Raw genomic sequence first — 14,063 nt, forward strand, 5'->3', positions numbered from 1 at the left:
AACTGAAATGCGTCTCACTTCCCCATGACGAGAGCTCTCCCCATTTACGACAGTAATAAAACCAACTTGTTCAACTAAAGGTGTGTTCCTGGTGGTCTTTGGCTAGAGGGCGTTTGCAGTCCTCACTGTATTAGTTGCAGTATCCATTGAAATCCACTGAAGTATCCTTCGTTTCTCTTTGAGTTATTCCAACATCTTCCAAATGGTTTTCCCTGTCGCCAGTCTTATTTTCTCCAATTGATTCCCAGACACCTTGCTAAAGTGATCTTTTCAAAACTCAGATCTGATTAGATCACTAATCGCCCCCATATTCCTAAGAATAAAGTCCAGATAAAATAGCCTGGCCTGTGACATTCTCCTTGATCTAGTTCCCTAACCACACCAGTTTTATCAGTCACCACCATCTCCCTAACTCCAGTTCCATGCACCAGCCTTGATGAACTTGCTTGCAGCCCTTCCAAAACATTTGTCTGAACTCTAGAATGTCCTTTCGACCTCTCCTGATGCCTAGAATCTTCATCTAGCTAACTTTTACTTGTTCTTAAAGACTTACCTCAAGCATTTCTCATTCAAGCATTGAGAAGCCTTCTAGAATATTCCCAGAAGTCACTAGTTTGTATGTGATACTCACATTGCACTGTATTATTGTTTTCCCTATGAGATTATCAACTTCTTGAGGTCTAGAATTTTGTTATTCATCCTGATGTTCTCTGGCAGTGGACTCTACTCAAGGTTCTTCTCCTGCAATGTTTGAGAACAGAAATTGTGGTGTGAGACATTCTTCTGCTATTCCTGGAAATGGAAGTGGGGGTTGGGAGTTAGGATGCTCAGATATTGGGGACTGCTTTGTGGGTGAAGCCCAGAAATAATAAATGTCTTGCAATATACTGGACAGCTCTGCACAAAGAACTATCTCACCCAAAATGCCAATAGCACATCCATTAAGAAACACCATAGTTTCTCAATAAGTGTCTACTTAGGAATGAATAAATGAACATAAATGAATAAGTAAAATAAAGTAAAAATGAAAGAATACATTAATGAATAACTGAAGGGGAAAAAGCAGCCTGACCATTTAGAGATGAAAGTGTACCCTAAGGAGAGACACCGATGGGAAATTCATGACTTGACAACTTAAAATTTTGTCTTTGTTATATTCTTAGCCCTTTTCCCCTAGAGCTGTGACTGCAAGGTGCAATCTGAATTGAAAGAACTAATTAAAGTGAGGCTGGGCATGGTGGCTCATGCCTGTAATCCCAGCACTTGGGGAGACCAAGGTGGGCAAATCACTTGAGGTCAGGAGTTCGAGACCAGCCTGGCCAACATGGTGCAACTCTGTCGGTACTAAAAATACACAAATTAGCTAGGCATGGTTGTGGACACCTGTAATCCCAGCTCCTCAGGAGGCTGAGGCATGAGAATCGCTTGAACCCAGGGGGTGGAGGTTGCAGTGAACTGAGATTGCACCACTGCACTCCAACCTGGGCAACAGAGCAAGACTCTGTCTCAAAAAAAAAAAAAAAGAACTAATTAAAATGAAAAGACTCACATGACAATATCTGGGGTGGAGGAAAAATCAAGCTATCTCAATGTGAGAGGGGAGGCATTTCTACAAGGCCTCTGAGACCATTTGGCCTATGACATTTACCTCACCTTTTTTAAGACAAGACCTTCTAGTTGTGACTTGAATTTGATATTCAACCACTTAACCTAAGACCCATTACTTGAAGTTTATTGTTGCTGCAAATTAAAATCCACAGGGAGCAGACATGCACTACGGTTTTATTTGCCAACGTAAGTGCAGTGTGACTCACATCCTCCCTTCAGGGGGATCTTAGCTAGATAAAACTTTTCCAGGGCTCAACTTTTCCTGGAATAGCTTTGTCATTAAAGACATAGGCACTGAATCAAAAGCTAATTGAATCAAAACTGCGGACAATTTAATCTGGAATTCTAGACCCATTTAGTGCATAAGTAATTGACATCGAGTGTCTTTTATGCAAGGATGCCAACTGTTTCTGGGTCCCACAGCAATCATTGCCAGTTTTAAAGACAGTGTTTTAAACTTCTCCAATCTGTTTCCACATCCAGTAACATAAATATTTCAATGTAATGCCAACCCATAAATATTAGCTGATGATCACGATCTAAACTGTATTTCAAAAAATAAGAGGCATCCATTAAAAGGGTTTTAAAATATTTTATTCACACTTTTCATGGAAATCTTTTTCTAAACTTCTAATTGCACTAGAGAAAATACCAGTAAAATCTTCTCATAAGGATGACCATGAAGGACTTCTGTTTATCTTTATTAAATGTAGACCCAACACATCCCCAACTACAAGTGTTCTACTTCCTCATTTCCTATTTAAAGGAAAGGAAAAAAACTCACTTCCTTTTCTTTACCATTCTTTTGAGACCTACCAAACTGGTAAACTACTCCATACTGATCTATTAATAGCAGCTAATGGGTAGTGAGGCACCATAATTGCCTTTTAGTGATGATGCCTTAGTTCACTAAATTCATTAGTAAATCTAGTACTGGAAATGTTTTCAGGCACTCATAGTTCAAGAGAGAGAGATTTGGGAACAGGCCAGATCTAAAGCAAGCATTGTCTGGAGTTCTTTGATTTGTATTAATGCTGTGGAATATGAGTCTGTGAAAGGAAAATAAATTTTGGGACACCCTCCACCCCCACTCCCTCCTCGCCAAATCACTAAGCCAAAGGGAAAAGTCAAGCTGGGAACTGCTTAGGGCAAACCTGCCTCCCATTCTATTCCTAAAAAAGATAGCTACTAAGATAAAAAGCTACATACCTCTCTCACAAGAAATTTCCTTGTAGAGGAAGGACTGAGAGGACTCAGTCATCTCTCTGCTCACTGAGATAAATGCATATCTGATTGCCTCCATTGGAAAGGCTAATCAGAAACTCAAAAGAATGCAACCCTTTGTCTCTTTCCTACCTATGACCTGGAAGCCCCCTCCCCGCTTTGAGTTATCCTGCCTTTCCATACAGAACCAATGTACATCTTACATATATTAATTGATGTCTTGTGTCTCTGTAAAATATACAAAACCAAGCTGTGCCCCGACAACCTTGGGCACATGTCATCAGGACCTCCTGAAGCTGTGTCATGGGCCTGTGTTCTTAACTTTGGTAAAATAAGCTTCCTAAATTGACTAAGACCTGTTTCAGATAAAGATCGCTCCTCAGATCTTACTTTGCAGGAGGGTGCTATCTCTACCTATAATAAGCAAAGCTGATTAAGACTAGTTGAATGCATATAAGAATTACATTAAATGCAATTACACATATCTATTGAGCATATTATATATGTAGACACTGTTAGCTAATGCAGAGGATTCAAGAAAAGCAATTTAAAATCTAGTACGGAGAATAAGGTAGATACATAAGTATCACTGATGGTAAAGTGAGACACTGTCATAAAAGAGACAATGGGATTGTGGAGCTACAAAAAGAGAGAGATTACAATCAGTTGAAAGGGTCAGGGAAAGCTTCTTTTTTTTTTTTTTTTTTTTTTTTGAGACGGAGTTTCCCTCTTGTTGCCCAGGCTGGAGTGCAATGGTGCAACCTCGGCTCACTGGAACGTCTACCTCCTGAGTTCAAGGGATTCTCCTGCCTCAAACTTCCAAGTAGCTGGGATTACAGGTGCCTGCCACCACTCCCGGCTAATTGAAAGCTTCTAGTGGAGTTATTTGTGAAAGAACTGAGGGATAAATAGGAGCATCTGAAAGGAATCTATTTTTTCCATGATTGCTAATGTAGAGAAAAACTATAAAAGACTTTGAAATGCATCAAAAAGATTACTGATGACTTCAATAGAAAATTAGGTGGTTTAGCTGGGATCATTGCACCTTTCATTGTCTTTGAGATATTTTACAACTCTGCAAATTGTAGATAATGGATAGCAGTGCAAACAAGCTCTTATTCACAAACATGCAAATTAATTTTGTCAGGTGGAAACACAACTGATTCCTTTATTTCCATTTCTGTAATAAGCAAGTTTTGTATTTATTTACTTTTTTAAATATAAACTCTCAACTAAGTGATTTTATTCCTGTCCATGATTGCAGACACTTACAAAAACATAACATCTGAGTTCACCTTAAATAACTTACAGCTGGGCATGGTGGCCCATGCCTGTAGTCCCAGCTACTTGGGAGGTTGAGGAAAGAGAATCACTTGAACCCAGGAGGTGAAGATTGTAGTGTGCCCAGATTGTCCCACTGCACTTCAGCCTAGGTGGCAGAGTGAGACTCTGTCGAAAAAAAAAAGAAGGAAGGAAGGAAGGAAGGAAAAGAAAGAAAGAAAGAAAGAAAGAAAGAAAGAAAGAAAGAAAGAAAGAAAAGAATGGACGAACGAACTTGCATAAAGCAGGGATATAGATAGCACACAATAGTTCAGGGAGGTTGCAGAAGCAACTTTTAGTAATTAAAATGTTAATGTGAATAAAGGATGGAATAAATATCCCTACTTATTTCTACCTAAGATGTTATGTGATAATATTTTACAATGTCCTGAGGGTCAATGTATGTTTGTGTATATGTCCATATAACACACACAGATACAGTACATTCTTCTTCCCACACATATACATACAAACATAATTATTTGCAGTTCAGTTTAAGTCAACTTTAATATGCCACTTTGTACCTTTTCTTTTCTTTTGGGGTGGGGGATAGAGTGTCACTCTGTCACCAAGGCTGGAGTGCAGTGGTGTGATCTTGGCTCGTTGCAATCTCCGCCTTCCAGTTCAAGCAATTTTTGTTCCTCAGCCTCCTGACTAGCTGGTAGTAGACACGATCTCACTTTGTTGCCCAGGCTGGTCCTGAACTCCTAGACTCACGTAATCCTCCCACCTCAGCCTCCCAGTTTCAAGCGATTCTCCTGCCTCAGCCTCCCGAGTAGCTGGGATTACAGGCATGTGCCGCAATGCCTGGCTAATTTTTATATTTTTAGTAGAGACAGGATTTTGCCATGTTGGCCAGGCTGGTATCAAACTCCTGACCTCAAGTGATTCACCCACCTTGGCCTCCCAAAGTGCTGGGATTACAGGTGTAAGCCACCACGCCCGGACAGATTCCTTTGTTTAAATATACGCTGTGATAAATAATTTTCATTTATGATAGTTCTGTGATGGGCTAGTTCACTGTGGCTTACATGAGGGGACTTGGTAATGGATCACACACTCACTGTTATGCAAGAGGAGTAACTCCCTGAAAAGGATTTTAAAAATTTCCCCCAGTTTTGCAATTATCCCTGAGCCCAGTTGATTACTCAGGCTCATTTTATCAGGAGAATTCTTAGAAATGCTGTCCATATCTCCTGAGCCTAAAAGCCATTCATGTGATGTGACTCCATTCCTCCTCCTACTCCATCCATGGTACCATCTGACCCAGATTCCACTGGAAAATTAGGTCTGTTAGGTCTACGACATACTGCATTCATTCATATCTCCAGGGTTGATTAAATCTGCTAGACTAGACATGATGGGTGTTCCTGTGGACCTCACCTCCTGGAGGGCCTATGTAATTCCCAGGAGATGTTGAGGAGCATGGTACTGAATTGGCATTTGTTGGGTTTGGCCAAGATCTGCCACCCTCCAGACCCATGTTCATTCCAGGCATTCCAGAGCCACCTAAAGCATTCACTGGGCATCTCATTGCACCTTCATCATTCTGTACTGACAACCAAGGGTCAGACTGTGGCCCTCAGGGCACCATTCCTCTTGGAGAAATTGGCCCACCCATACTTAAATGTCCTTGTTGTCAAGTTGGATTCCACTGGGGAGTAATGGCTGACTTACTAGGATACTTCCAAGTGCCTGTTTAGGTATCCTCAATGGGAAACTTGGACCTCCAGGGTAGCAAGGTGACATAAAAAGATAATCATGGAAGTTTTTTGTTACACTTGAGTGTTCACATGTCTCCCTTGGCTCTGGAGCTGCCGAGTAGAGATCCCAAAATACACAATACCAGGAATGTAAGAATCCTGGTGGTTCTTCCAATGTTTTCCCCCATCTTATCTCTGTTAAAAATGTTCGGGATGATCTCTGAACTCCTACATGGAGCAGATATTCATATATGTAAAGTGCTAACTTCACCAAGTTGTGGCTGTCACATGGGTTAATGGTGCTGTTACTCTTGCCTTTGCTGTACATTCTTTGCTGAGAGTAACTCCCATTGTCATGCACTTGTTACCTCATCACAGCCTCCCTAGAAACAGCCCTGTCCCCATGGCAACCCATGTAGCCACCTTCACTATTGGCTGCCTCACACCAACGGCTTTTGCACTTGTTTATAGATTTGTTTCCTCATTGCTTACTATATATGTGATATTTTTAATTCTCCTATCTATGAATCAGTTGTAGCATGTTACTGCTTCCCTCATTAATTACAAAGCTATATAAAATCTTTGACGTGTTAATTTTATATATGTATAAAAGTTCTGATTGCATCCTACTTTAAAAATTATTCTTTTTTTCTTCTTTTTTTTGAGATGGAGTCTTGCTGTGTCATCCAGGCTAGAGTGCAGTGGCGTGATCTCGGCTCACTGGAACCTCCGCCTCCCGGGTTCAAGCAATTATCCTGCTTCAGCCTCCTGAGGAGCTAGGATTACAGGCGCCCACAACCGCGCCTGGCTAATTTTTCTATTTTTAGTAGAGACGGGGTTTCACCATCTTGCCCAAGCTGGCCTAGAACTCCTGACCTCGTGATCCACCCACCCAGGCCTCCCAAAGTGTTGGAATTACAGGCGTGAGCCACCATGCCTGGCCAAAAACTATTTTTTAAGACTAACACATTTCATCTAACATGATTTTGAGTAACTCTTTATTAATATACCTTTTTCATTTTTCCCTTTCTTTGACCACTTTATTTATTTTATTTATTTATTTTTGAGACGGAGTTTCACTCTGTCACCCAGGCTGGAATGTAGTGGCGCGATCTGGGCTCACCGCAACCTCCACCTCCCGGGTTCAAGTGATTCTCCTGCCTGAGCCTCCTGAGTAGCTGGGATTACAGGTGCCCACCATAGTGACTGGCTAATTTTTGTATTTTTAGTAGAGATAAGGTTTGATCATGTTGGCCAGGCTGGTCTTGAACCCCTGACTTCAGGTGATCCCCCCCCGCCTTGGCCTTCCAAAGTGCTGGGATTACAGGTGTAAGCCATTGCGCCCAGGCTTATTTATTTATTTAATTTATTTTTTGAGACAGAGTCTGGCTCTGTGGGCCTGGCTGGAGTGCAGCGGCATGATCTCGGCTCACTGCAACCTCTGCCTCCTGGATTTAAGCAATTCTCCTGCCTCAGCCTCCTGAGTAGCTGGGATTACAGGCACACGCCACCATGACTGGCTAATTTTTATATTTTTAGTAGAGAAGGGGTTTCACCATGTTGGTCAGGCTGGTGTCGAACTCCTGACCTTAGGTGATCCACCTGCCTCAGCCTCCCAAAGTGCTGGGATTACAGACATGAACCACTGGGCCCGTCCTCTTTGAACAGTTTAATATAGACCTAAAACTGTATATAGTATGTATGGGATTATGAAGGTGGAAGTAAAGGATGATATTAAGAATTTTTCTTGTAAAGATCTAGCACTCCTAGAATCTTTCCTACCTAATATGCAAACCAAGGATTACTGAAACAGAAGTTTTGAATCTGGAGGCTGTTCTGTAGTCCTTGGTTTCTATATGAAAATAAAGCCTTTACTTGAAAAATATATATTAAATGTAGAACGTATTAATATTTTATACTTTCTTTTCTTTTTTTCTTTTTTTTGAGATGGAGTCTCACTCTATCACCCAGGCCGGAGAGCAGTGGTGCAATCTTGGCTCACTGCAACCTCCGCCTCCTGGGTTCAAGGGATTCTCCTCCCTCAGCCTCTTGAATACACGGGATTACAGGCACATGCCACCATGCCTGGCTAATTTTTGCATTTTTGGTAGAGATGGCATTTCACCATGTTGGCCAGGCTGGTCTGGAACTCCTTTTTTCTTTTTCTTTTTCTTTTCTTTTTTTTTTTTTTTTTTGAGACAGAGTCTTGCTCTGTTGCCCAAGCTGGAGTGCAGTGGTGCAATATAGACTCACTGCAACCTCCACCTCCTGGGTTCAAGTGATTCTCCTGCCTCAGCCTCCCTAGGAGCTGAGAGGCTACCATGTGCCATCATGCCTGGCTAATTTTCGTATTTTTAGTAGAGATGGATTTTCATCATGTTGACCACGCTGGTCTTGAACTTCTGACCTAAGGTGATCCTCCCGCCTCGGCCTCCCAAAGTGCTGGGATTACAGATGTGAGCCACCGTGCCTGGCCGTATTTTAAATTTTCTATAACTAAGTATTTTATATGTATAAATGTCTTTATATGTAAATATAAAAAGATAAATATATATGTATAGAACTAGCTATATACTTCTCTATTTATTTATATATATCCCATTAGAGTACAAGTCTTATTTATCATTGAAATGCTTCCTCCACTATACCAGGACCCTCAGTGCTGAGGGTGGCTACATTCTGAATAGAGAACATCTTTGATTTTTCAGTCTACAGTTGCAGCTGCTGCATTTTTCTTTGCTGTCTTGTGACCCATTTGTCACTGCTAGTCCTCTGCTGTTCTGCCATTGACACTATATAAGGTTATGGAATCTTCTGGTCCAGCTCCCATTCAAGCCTTTACATACATCTTCCCTCAGAGGACTATCTGCTACTATCTGCTAGCAGTCTAGTTTCTCCCCACTACCTATGTTAAGCTCAGACAGTTCAATCAGATTCCCCATACCACAGCCCTAGTGCCCAGTTTGTCAGCAGCACTAACATTTCCACACTGAGTTTTCTCCTTGTAGAGGTGTGATGTCCAAGCAGGCTCATGTCTCTTTCCTGATGGAACCCATAATATCTGTCCTTCCCAGTTCCTGTCAATGCACCTCTCACCCCTGTCCCTAACACACAGGAATTATTCTGCCCCTATTTTTGAACATATAGTTATATTGCTTCTACAGACCTGAATTCTAAACCATAAAGATACAAATATCTATTTATGCTCATCCCTATTAGTCACTGTCTCTTTAGTACCTGAAGCATAAAAAATTTCTTTAAAAATAAGAAGAACTCTAATAGGAGAGGTCATTAGTCCCTTAGAGCTCTCGGCAACATTTGAGTTTATCTTATAAGATGGAATGTCCTTTCGTCTCTTAATTATATCCATAAAACTAATGAAACTTTAATAAGAAATCTAGATTCCATTAATAGGTTTTGGACATCACAGACATATTTGCTTGTTTGTTTTTAAGTGGGGCAGAGAATAAAGCCCAACCTCCAACATCTATGCCTGCTCTATCTGCATGACATTGACAAGAGCAGAGGCCAAACGTGAGCGGACAGATTCCAAGAAGAGGGTCCTCTCATGTAGAGCTACTCTCGTGTCTTACTGTTGGGTCTCATTATGCTACTTAAGAGCAACACAAAATAGTCTTACAGGTTACTAGAAAGCCAGAATAAATAAAAGGAAGGCTTATTAAAAAAACCATATTCCCAGGAAAACTCTGGGTTAATGCCTACTCAGAAAGGAAAGAAAGAGAGATGCCAAAACAGATTATGTATTACTTTAATTGAATCTCTGTATATGATTTGATTAAGGTTTTTTGCCATACTTAAGACAAGACAGTGTATTCATCATGACTTTACATCATATTATGTTCTGGTTATGTAATTATAAAATAATTAAATTGCCTTCATAAAATTGTATGAAAATTCAATGATTACATTTTAGAAATGGGCCACTTAAGCCTGTTCAGTTTCTAACCCATAGTAAACTTGGCACCCCTAGAGAGCACTGGAAGTGAGACATAAAGTAAGCATTACTTGGCATTCTTCCACAAAAATTCCTGCTGTGGAAGATTGCCCCTTTCAAATAACATCAAGTACTAAACTAGTATTTAATTTAAAACTCTTTAATCAACAAAGATCCCAACAACCGCTAAAACTTCACTGCATGCCAATTTTAACTACCAATTATGAAATCACTGCTAATGCAGTCAATAAAACAGGAGACTTTGAATTGGGGATGAGGGAAGGGTACTGAAACATAGAGATTAGGAGATCACTATCTCGTTTCTTAAAGAAAAATTCTGCAGTAATTTAGCTGAAATTAAGATCAGAGGTGTTGGCCGGGCGCGGTGGCTCACACCTGTAATCCCAACACTTTGCGAGTCTGAGGCAGGTGGATCACAAGGTCAGGAATTCCAGACCAGCCTGACCAACATGGTGAAACTCCATCTCTACTAAACATACAAAAATTAGCCAGGTGTGGGGCGGGCACCTGTAATCCCAGCTACTCGGGAGGGTGAGGCAGGAGAATCGCTTGAACTCGGGAGGTGGTGATTGCAGAGAGCTGACATTGCGCCACTGAACTCCAGCTTGGGCAATAGAACAAGACTCTGTCTCAAAAAAAAGAGGTGTGAGTTCTTTTTAACTAAAACTGCTTTAGGCAGGTACATCTCACTCAGTTACTCTTATTTTAATTAACATGGTGAAAGTATAGTGTCCTAAAATCTACCATCCTGAAAAATTAAGTTTATTTTTGTTTGTTTCTTTCTTTTTTTTTTTTTGAGACCAAATCTTGCTCTGTCGCCCAGGCTGGAGTGCAGTGGCGCAATCTCAGCTCACTGCAACCTCCGCCTCCCGAGTTCAACTCTCAGGCCTCAGCCTCTGGAGTAGCTGGGACTATAGGTGCCTACCACCACATCTGGCTAACTTTTTGTATTTTTAGTAGAGACAGGGGTTTCACCATGTTGGCCAGGCTGCCCTCAAACTCCTGACCTCAAGTGATCCACCTGCCTTGGCCTCCCAAAGTGCTAGGATTACAGGCATGAGCCACCATGCCCAGCCTTTCCTATCTTTGTGGTGAAAAGATCAAGACAAAAGAAACCCTTTCATAACTAAGCATCAGGCAACCATGAGAAGATCAATGTATTGAAGAGAAACTTCCAAGTGATGGGTGGTATTGGGAAATTAGAGATTTGGCCCTTGAATCAGTAGATATAGGATATCTCAGCAGGCATCAAGTGAGGTTTGAAAGTCATTCATTTAATTACCTCCTATCATTCAAAGCATTTTAGACTTGCCCAGCATGTTTTACATTTCAATTCACTTTAGCCGCAAGATCATGACAATGCACAACAGGAAGAGGTCCTGAGAAAGTCAAGTCCTCCGAGTAAATTTGGTAGGAATCTACCTCTATCACCAGCTGGGAAGTAGGCAACGATTGACACATGCAGATTTGATCAGTCTTTCAGTGCCTGTACAGGAGGAGACCCCCCTAGGGAAGGCAGAAGTACTTTGGAAACAGAGCAGCCGGTGAGTGGGATCAGAATGGAGACCTGATCTTAGCAGTATCTCACAGTCAAAGCAAAGCCAGTCTCAAGTTAGAGATCAGCCTTTAAAAGGACAAGCTGATTCTGGGAAACATGAATCACTTAAGTTAGACAGCAGTTTCTGATTTGGTGATGGTTTTTTAAATTTTTATTTCTTTCCATATATATAGGGGTTGTTTATTCATTCTGAACTTTGCTAACAGTGGGCCAACTTCTAAAACTTGGTTATGGTTCTCATAGGTGTATATTTTTAATATGCATAATTGAAGACATCTTTGTTTTTTCATGTCCATATATTTAAAATTTGAGAAATATAAATTTAAGTGAGAAGAGTTGGAAGAGGGGAGCAATATTATGGTTTAGATGACGTGATCATTTCCATTTTCTTAGCTTATTAACATATTTTCCTATACCTAGCAGAATCAAGGTTTTATTTTAGTGTGACAGACAGAACCGGGATAGCAAGAAAAAGTCCAAAGTTAAAATACCACTGCAGCAGTTCCTCTGGATACTGAAAGAGTTTTCATGTTTTTGGCTCTCCACAAAGCAGATTAAAGCTTAAAACTTTCAGTGAAAACAAAAGAGACCCCAGGATTGAATTATCCCCATAGAAGGTTAAACAAAAAAACCCAAAAGCCCAAAAACTAGAATTAAACCTGGAGATTCCAAAGCAGACCCCAGTAGAAGGATTTTGTTTTCTCTGGTTAAGTGCAATCAATAAATGATACAGAGCTTTTTTAGGTGTCTGTCGCTAGATGGCACTATATAAACACCTTCATTTTCACTTTTCACATCTTCCCGAAGTAGTCAGAAAGGAGGCAAAATATCAGGTAAGGCAATCCTTTTAGTCTTCTTGAAATTGCTGCTGTTTATTAATTTAACTAAATCTTTAATTATAAACCTAAACACCTTGTAACAGATTTGCCAATACCTTAATCCTCTATCAGCAAGTACGGTTCCATTGACAGGAGATTGGCTCGAAGGCAGCTTTGGGTTTGTTATTTGACAGATAGGAAACTGAATAATAAGAAGGCAAGAAAATTGATAATATGTGAAAGAGAAGACAGGAAAAAGAAATACATTTATGAGAAAATGTATAATCTTGAATTTTCTTTGGTTTCCATTAAACTGCCGGTGCCTCAGAAGATTGTCAGTTTAACGTTCTATCAGTAGTACCATAATTTATTCTTTTGTTATACCATGAGGATTGAAGACGAAAAGGCCCATGCTGGCAGGAGGCACAAGAAGAGATTATATATGCAAATAATTCTGTAGCTCTTGTACCGGGAGAGGGTTTGTCTTGTAATATTTCTTTGAAGACACACATAGAAATCTTTGATTGGTCTACAAAAAGCAAAATTGTGAGGTTAAAAAGAAGAGGGAGAAAGAGAAAGAATATTTGAAAAGAGTATGCAAAGCTATGATAAAAAGTCAGAAGATGGATGATAACTGCAGCATCTTTTTTTTTTTTTTTTGAGAGCTAAGAATAGTGGGGATGAGGGGGTGGGTAAGGCATGCAAAGCAATTTGGAGAAGCAAGGGTAAGTGTGTTCAAGCCTGGGGAATTGAGGACATCTGGTCATATCCAGACAAAATGTTTAATCTGTGTAACTGGCAGTGGGCAGGGGTAACCCAGCTAGCCTGCCTTCCAAGTCAGGTCGGCTGCTCCTTGACTCTGCTTCTCAGGAGTGGTGCGCTGTGTTCCATGGATCTGAGGTGCCATGTGCTGCTTTCTGCCCCCAGGAAAGAAGCAGACACTGAGGGAGAATTTTAAAGACTTCAAAGAGCCCGAGTGGACTACCACATCCCTGTAGCTGGCAGTCCTATAGCTGGCGGTCCTACTTGTCCAGTAAGGTTAGGGAGGAATGGAGAGGCGGAGGAGTTGGAATATGTGGGTAGGGGTGGGGTTGGGAATGAGTGAAGTGGAAGAGGGCTGGCTAAATGAGCTCTCCTCTTCCAGCACACATTCAGTAAACTTTCTCCTTTCCTCTGTATTTCAGCTTACAAACATTGGCTCCTCTCTGAAAAGGTCACCCTGCTTTTCAGACAGAATTTGTGACTCTCGGCAGCTGGGAATACTTTGGAACTGAAGAGAACCTATTAGGAGAGAGAAAAAACAGAGTCATTATTAAGCCAAAAAAAAAAAAAATGGAGAAAAGATTCACCTCTAAATTTTATTTAATGACAACAAAAACACACAACATTTCTCTTTGATTCATATAGTTAATAAATTCTACTTATCGTTTGCAATAATTCCAAGGTGTTCTAAAGACACCTTTATATTAGAAAAGAGTTCCATATTAGTTTGAATTACTTCAGGAAAGAAATGCCCTATTCCACCACTACAAGTTATGGGGAAATCTATAGCAGAACATTTTGTACTCTCACTAATGAAGAAAGAACCCAATAAGGATTGCTGTATTTTGGAGATTAGGGAATTGTGTTTACACTCACAATAAAATGTTAAGCTACTACGTCAGAGAAGGCTTGGTTCATTTATTTTGACACCAGTATTTGAAATAATTTAGTTTCCTTGGTAAATGATCTGTAGACTGTTCCAAGTGTTGTTAGCTAAAATATTATTAATGTGAATTCATTCAACACACTTCATAATTTTGCTGAGAAATGAGACGTGAAAACTGCATGTTATGGTCCCAAGAGGTGAAGGAGAG

The 14,063-nt window shown here is 40.5% G+C and overlaps 1 long non-coding RNA gene and 1 pseudogene across 1 annotated transcript; one reads left to right on the forward strand and one right to left on the reverse strand.

The window, feature by feature from the left end:
• Positions 1–5,218: 5,218 nt before the first annotated feature.
• LOC100611394 (single-stranded DNA-binding protein 2-like) lies at positions 5,219–6,183 on the reverse strand (annotated as a pseudogene).
• A 6,747-nt stretch (positions 6,184–12,930) lies between these two features.
• On the forward strand, positions 12,931–13,644 carry LOC107975314 (uncharacterized). Its single transcript, XR_001718743.2, has 2 exons — positions 12,931–13,245; positions 13,392–13,644. It is a non-coding gene; the product is annotated as an uncharacterized LOC107975314 (long non-coding RNA).
• Positions 13,645–14,063: the final 419 nt, after the last annotated feature.

This window comes from Pan troglodytes, chromosome 5 (genome assembly GCF_028858775.2).
Source record: "Pan troglodytes isolate AG18354 chromosome 5, NHGRI_mPanTro3-v2.0_pri, whole genome shotgun sequence".
NCBI lineage: Eukaryota > Metazoa > Chordata > Mammalia > Primates > Hominidae > Pan > Pan troglodytes.